We start from the raw sequence: 5,953 nt of genomic DNA on the forward strand, positions 1-5,953 counted from the left end.
AGTAGTATTTATTCAAATAAACAAAAATGTTTTATCTCCCTTTCAATGGTATATATCTTAAATTGCTGGAACATACAAGTATAAAAATAAGATTATTTTAGAAAACTCCAGTTCTGAAGGGCACAACAATGGTTCAGACATGAGTCAGTAGCTATGAAGCCACTTTTAAGATGAAATGAATATCCCATTACTCCAACTCGTGGTCTTATTACAACTTTAAATCAATCAGCCTGCTGGAAATGAGCAAAACTCCAAAAGGGAAATATAAAATAATTTTAAGCATTTTCAAAAGTACAAGTTATGCTTAAGAAACATGTATGAAAGGAAGTGAATCTGAGATAAACACAAAACAAACATTTTGCAAAGCACTACTTTTTGCATCTGTGTGAGGACACACAGCTTGCAGCTCTTCTGCCAGAAAGCAAAATACTGACTCTAGCACAGCAGAAAAGTCAGGAACTTTAGGAAGACATGAGTGGTCACTTTCCATGACTGAACATAGCATGTTAAACTTTAAGAATTTTTAACAATGCAAATTAACAGCAATAGTAGAAAATACATCATTTTAGATTATAAAAATTCAGCTTTTATTAGGACATGACAAACCTCATTCATTCTCTGCCCTATCACACGTGCTGAGTAATGGTTGCACAGAATTTCAAACCTCAGTGATATAAATGCGTAAAATCACATCTACAATTTTAAAAAATGAGGGAAAAAATCTCATTTTATACCACTAGCAACAAAGAACACAAAAGTGCATTATATTTGTTAAGAAATAATATTTTGTGCAATTTTCACTATAATGAGCTTTGTTCACTTTTTTCCCTCCATCTTAAAAAGAGATAATCTTTGAATGTTTTTCTTAACATTTCATTCAGGAACACTATCTCAGAAATGTGAGACTTGTGTCAAATTTTACTTCAATAGGTACAATGTAGCAAGCGAAACCATACTCATATCAGGGAACTTTCAATAACCTGCATACATAGCACTCAACAGAAAAAAATAAGTCCTGACCTTTGGAGACACTTCCTTCCTTACGATATTCTGATCTGTCCATGCCTTATGAATAAAAATGCATTTTTATTTCAACCCAAAAGAAGGAAATCCTACAGAAAAACATGGACATCAAAGGCTAGGTTGCCAAAGATGCTCAAGGTTTCTAGCCTTTCATTGATATCACTAAAGTGACAGCTGTGCCTAACTTATTGAAATCTACATTGTATAATGTATATTTCATTATATCATTTATAATTATATAATACAAATCTATACTGGCAAAATATTTTACTTAGAAGGCTATGTGTGAGGCACACGTGTGTTCTATACAGTTTGGACTTTATCTGGTTGGCCTCATACAAATAATTATCCATCTATAAAGAGAACTTCTTAGGGCTCCCCTGATTCCCAGAGGAGAGACAGGTATTTCACTATCACCCTCTTTCCCGAGGTGCTAGTGGAGACACCAGGATGGCTGCTCTCATCACAGTCGTGTCCAACAAGTACCCGAGGCTCAACGGGCACACAGCATCAGGGACCAGGTACCTGCACGTCACTCTTGCCGGGACTGGATTCGAATTTATCAGGAAGCTTTGCGATGCCTCTTGGCCCAGCCGCTACCCACCGTGTGTTTTTTAAGCAAGTGTGATGTAAAAGTTACACGGTATAATTTAGTTTAGAAGCACTAGACGTCTGTGTGTAATATCTGATAAGAAACCTAGAGGAAGCTCAGGGGCAGGGAAGAAAATACTGCATTTATTGGTGGCAGTTACGTATCCTCAACACCTATGATAGATTTCAGCCGCTGATGTGACTTGAGGTTTTGGTGGCCTCACTAAGAAGCATGCCTTTGTTCTCATTTCCACATTCCACAGATGTGGCAAACAGCCTTCACTCACCCCTGGGGTGACACCAACAGCCCAGGGAGCCGCCCACATCTCAAAACCCTGGTTCCTGCCCTGCAGCCTCCCTCGTCCCTCCTGCACTGACCCTGAACGGGGCTGGGCATGCTCCCGGATAGCTTGGACCTTCTGGGGACGTGGAGCTTGGGGAGCAGGGCTCCCACACTGACACCAGTAAGATAGGAGGGAGCTCCTTTTCTGGAAGTCAGTGACAGGAGACATTCTGGAGAAGGAGTCAGGCATTCCCAATGCACGGGCTGGGCTGGCTCAGCAGGGCTGGCAGAAGCAGTGAGGGCCGAGCTGCTGCGCCTCTCAATGACACTACCAGGGTAACTGCTGCCAGGAGCCTTCCAGATGCTCAGACCCCACAGGTCATGATGTCAGCTCTCTTTGGCCTCCGTCGCTTGACCCTGCCCTACAAACTTCCTGGTGCATGACCTAGAACCTGCCTGTGTCCTGCCTGGTCCTTGAGGCCTCTCTAGTTTTATCAGGATAGTTATGTTTTACATATGGCTACCAAGCAAGTTTCTCTTGGCCTAATTGTTCCTCTGACAAATCATCAATCCTGAGAAGTTCCTTTAGAAAATTCCTAAAAAGTAGACTGTGCCAAAAACATGGGGTGAACTGAGGTACCCACGTCGTCCTGGGGACGTTCTTGGCTGGTGCGGACCTCTGTGGCCCACTGCACCCTGAAGGGTGGGACCTCGCCTCTGGCTCCTTCTTGCCCTGCCCTCTTCCCAGATTCTGGAACTTGCCAGGTGCCAGCCATCCTGTACTCTCCATCTGTTGAAAAAACCAGTCTTTGCTCCATGTGGGCAACAATCGGCCACCCAGCCAGTCTCTCCCTCTGTCAAAGCTGTCGTTGACACCTGGCTCCCGCTTGAATATTCCTTAAGTTTGGAAATGGTAGCTCTGCAAAATGAATCACATCTCCAATGGGTTCAGCCACTTTAAAGGGAAAAGAAATCTGAGGATGGCTGGAATTAAACTGTATTGTCTTTTTTTTTGAGATGGAGTCTTGCTCTGTTGCCTAGGCTAGAGTGCCGTGGCACGATCTCAGCTCACTACCATCTCTGCCTCCCTGGTTCAAGTGATTCTCCTGCCCCAGAGTCCCGAGTAGCTGGGATTACAGGCACACAACACCATGCCTGGCTCTTTTTTTGTATTTTTCGTAGAGACAGCATTTCACCATGTTGTCCAGGCTGGTCTCAAACTCCTGACCTCAGGTGATCCACCTGTGTCAGCCTCCCAAAGTGCTGGGTTTACAGGTATGAGCCACCACACCTGGTCTAAACTGCATTTTCTAAAAGAATATGTTCTGCTTACTTTGTTAGCATACTTTTAATTATATTCTTATTCTCCCTATCCGTCTCAAAATGTATTTTTCCAGCCTGCCATTTAAGTGGTAAACTGCTGTTAAGTTCAAATGTGAAATTCTTAAAACTCCCTAAGTATGTACACAATAAGTTCTGTGGCATGGCATGGAGTTTTCTTGGCATTAAAAAAATCGAGTACCTCTTTTGGCCAAAACCTCTAATTTTACACTTTATGGTCTTTGGTCATTAAAAAAAAAAAAAAAAAAAAAAAAAAAAAAAAATATAATTATTAAAAAAAAAAAAAAAAAAAAAAAAAAAAAAAAAAATCTTAGTGGCAAGTCTTTCCTCCAAACAGCTCTCTAATCAATTCTAATAAGTTTGTGTAAGAGAACAGGCCTGGGAATTCCACCCAATTATTTGATTTTCACTAATCAGGATAAAGTCTGTGAAACTCAATTACTGTTGTTTGTGGAACAGACAGCTGAACAGCGATTTATTCCCAATGATATCGAGTGGCGTTAGGCCAGAACTTAGAACTGAGCCGCGCATGGCAGCTCCGCCAAGCAGGGACAGGGAAAGAGGAATTTAACAAGTTTGCACCTAGCGTGTTAAATAATCAATCCCTCTTCACCTCTTAAATGAAATGATGGAATCCCCAATTCACAATTGCTTTTCAAAATCTATTACCCAAAGCTCTGCAGTCATTAATGCTGTCTTCCTGGGAACTACTTTCACAAGTTTGAACCGTAAGTGACCCCAAATTTATCTCCAATCAAAACCTCTGTGTTTCACCATGAATCAAATAAGGTCCTTCGCGGTGTTCAGAAGTGGAACATTTTCTAGAAAAACATCCCCCGGCCGCACACAGGGCATCTGTTTCTTGAGTGCAAGGTACTTGTTTTTGGTTCAGGAGAAATACGAAATTGTATACAGTACATGCTGGGGGAGCTGACACCAATCACTAGTGGCTCTTTTAAATTCCCAAGAATAAAAATAGAATTGGTCCCCATCTCATTTCTTGCTATTTTTAATAAATGGTTTCAGTTACTGAAGGCAGGATTTCATTTCAGACTTCGAAAGAAGTTATCAAGAAAATAAAGCAGCATCCTAAAATAATATTGTCTATATAGAAGCACCTATTTCCCATCAGACTTGACAACGTTTCTGATAACAACCTAATGCTAAGTTGCACCTTTCAGGCAAGGACCGCCTTCCAGTATTTTCCACAGCGTATTACAAGGTAAAAATGACACCCTCAAAGGGTTGCTAATTCCTCTCCTGTTCCAAGCCAAACCTCCTTGAAGGCTTGCCAAGCCAAGCATCCATTTACATAACTGGAGGAGGTGGGTGTCACTAACAGGGGTTTGACTGGAAGTCCAATTCTGAGCTGGAAGGCATGCCAGAAAAATGTCCCACATTCAATTGTCTATTTCATTTTTGTTGCTAAGTTATGCTTGTGTAATTTCAGTATTTTCATCAAAATGTCACATCCAAGGACATGCGATAGGAAAAGATAAAGAAATTTGATATGAAATACAAGAGCATGATGGCAAACTTCATTCATCTGCTCTACCTGGAAACCTAGCTTGTGACTTTTGTGTATTCCGAGAACCGTGCCTGTTCATCTGCGGCAGGAGTAAGCTCCCCGCCTCTGAAACCTAACATAATACAATGACACAGAAACTGCCTGTATAAAGAAATAAGCAGGAAAACTAACCAGGCCATACCTGCAATTCCCTCCTTTTATTTCAGGGGTTTGAATTTTTCACAGCAAGGGGAAGGCACAATCCAGGGGTGCTGGCGTCACTCCTATGCAAAGTGGCCCACAAAACAGGAACCACGGAAAAAACCAATGGGATGAGAAGAGAATCTGACTTCTAGACATCTCTCCCTCTGAAATGCACTCTGAGATTTTGAGTCCTGAACAAGCTGAGAGCAGGCGTGACAATGGGCCCTGATACAACAGCCCCCTCCTCCCGTTCCATGCCATCATGTTTCTTCCAAGCTGCAACTCAAATCTTCTCCAGTGAGAACAGCACAGAAGGTTCTTCTGGCTGCTGGAGAGTCTTCCAGGACACCATGACAAGCCGACGTGGCGTCCACGTCTCTTTGGCACGGTCACATATTTCTCAGTATGGACGTGACCCGGGGACCCAGGGAGCAGAGCAGATGGCTGAAACATCCACACACAGCCTACTGTGAATACCAACGACACTTCTGCAGGAGGGCACACTTAGCACTTTGGGTGGAATTCTGTAATATATCCAACCCACCCCAAAAGAAATGCAGAGTGAACACTGAACTTGGCACAGAAGCAGGAGAGAAGGGATGGTCTTTCAACTCTTCTCTTAATGACATCAGATCATAGCAGGCTGGCTATGTCGAGGTAAGGGCTTCCACTTTTCTTTGGCAAAGGCCTCAATGAGTGACAGAAAGTAGGGATTGCCCCACATAAGGCTACCACTGTACACCTGTTACCAAAGATTAAACACCCCCAAGGGAAGCAGCACAGAGGTCAACTGCTAAACATTTTAAGCTGATTGGCTGGGTATCCTTGAGCCTAGCCGGTTCTGCAAAGGGAAACACGTGGCTTCGAAGCATGGGGATTAGTAGACGCTCCCTCGTGTCTTCTGTACATCTTGCATCTTCCTTCTGCAACAGCTGGTCAGAAATAGGGGCATCAGGCCATTTCCCTGTTTCCCAACAGGGCAATAACCAACCTACTTCTAGAGA

Source organism: Cebus imitator, unplaced genomic scaffold (assembly GCF_001604975.1).
Source record: "Cebus imitator isolate Cc_AM_T3 unplaced genomic scaffold, Cebus_imitator-1.0 Scaffold112, whole genome shotgun sequence".
NCBI classification, from domain to species: domain Eukaryota; kingdom Metazoa; phylum Chordata; class Mammalia; order Primates; family Cebidae; genus Cebus; species Cebus imitator.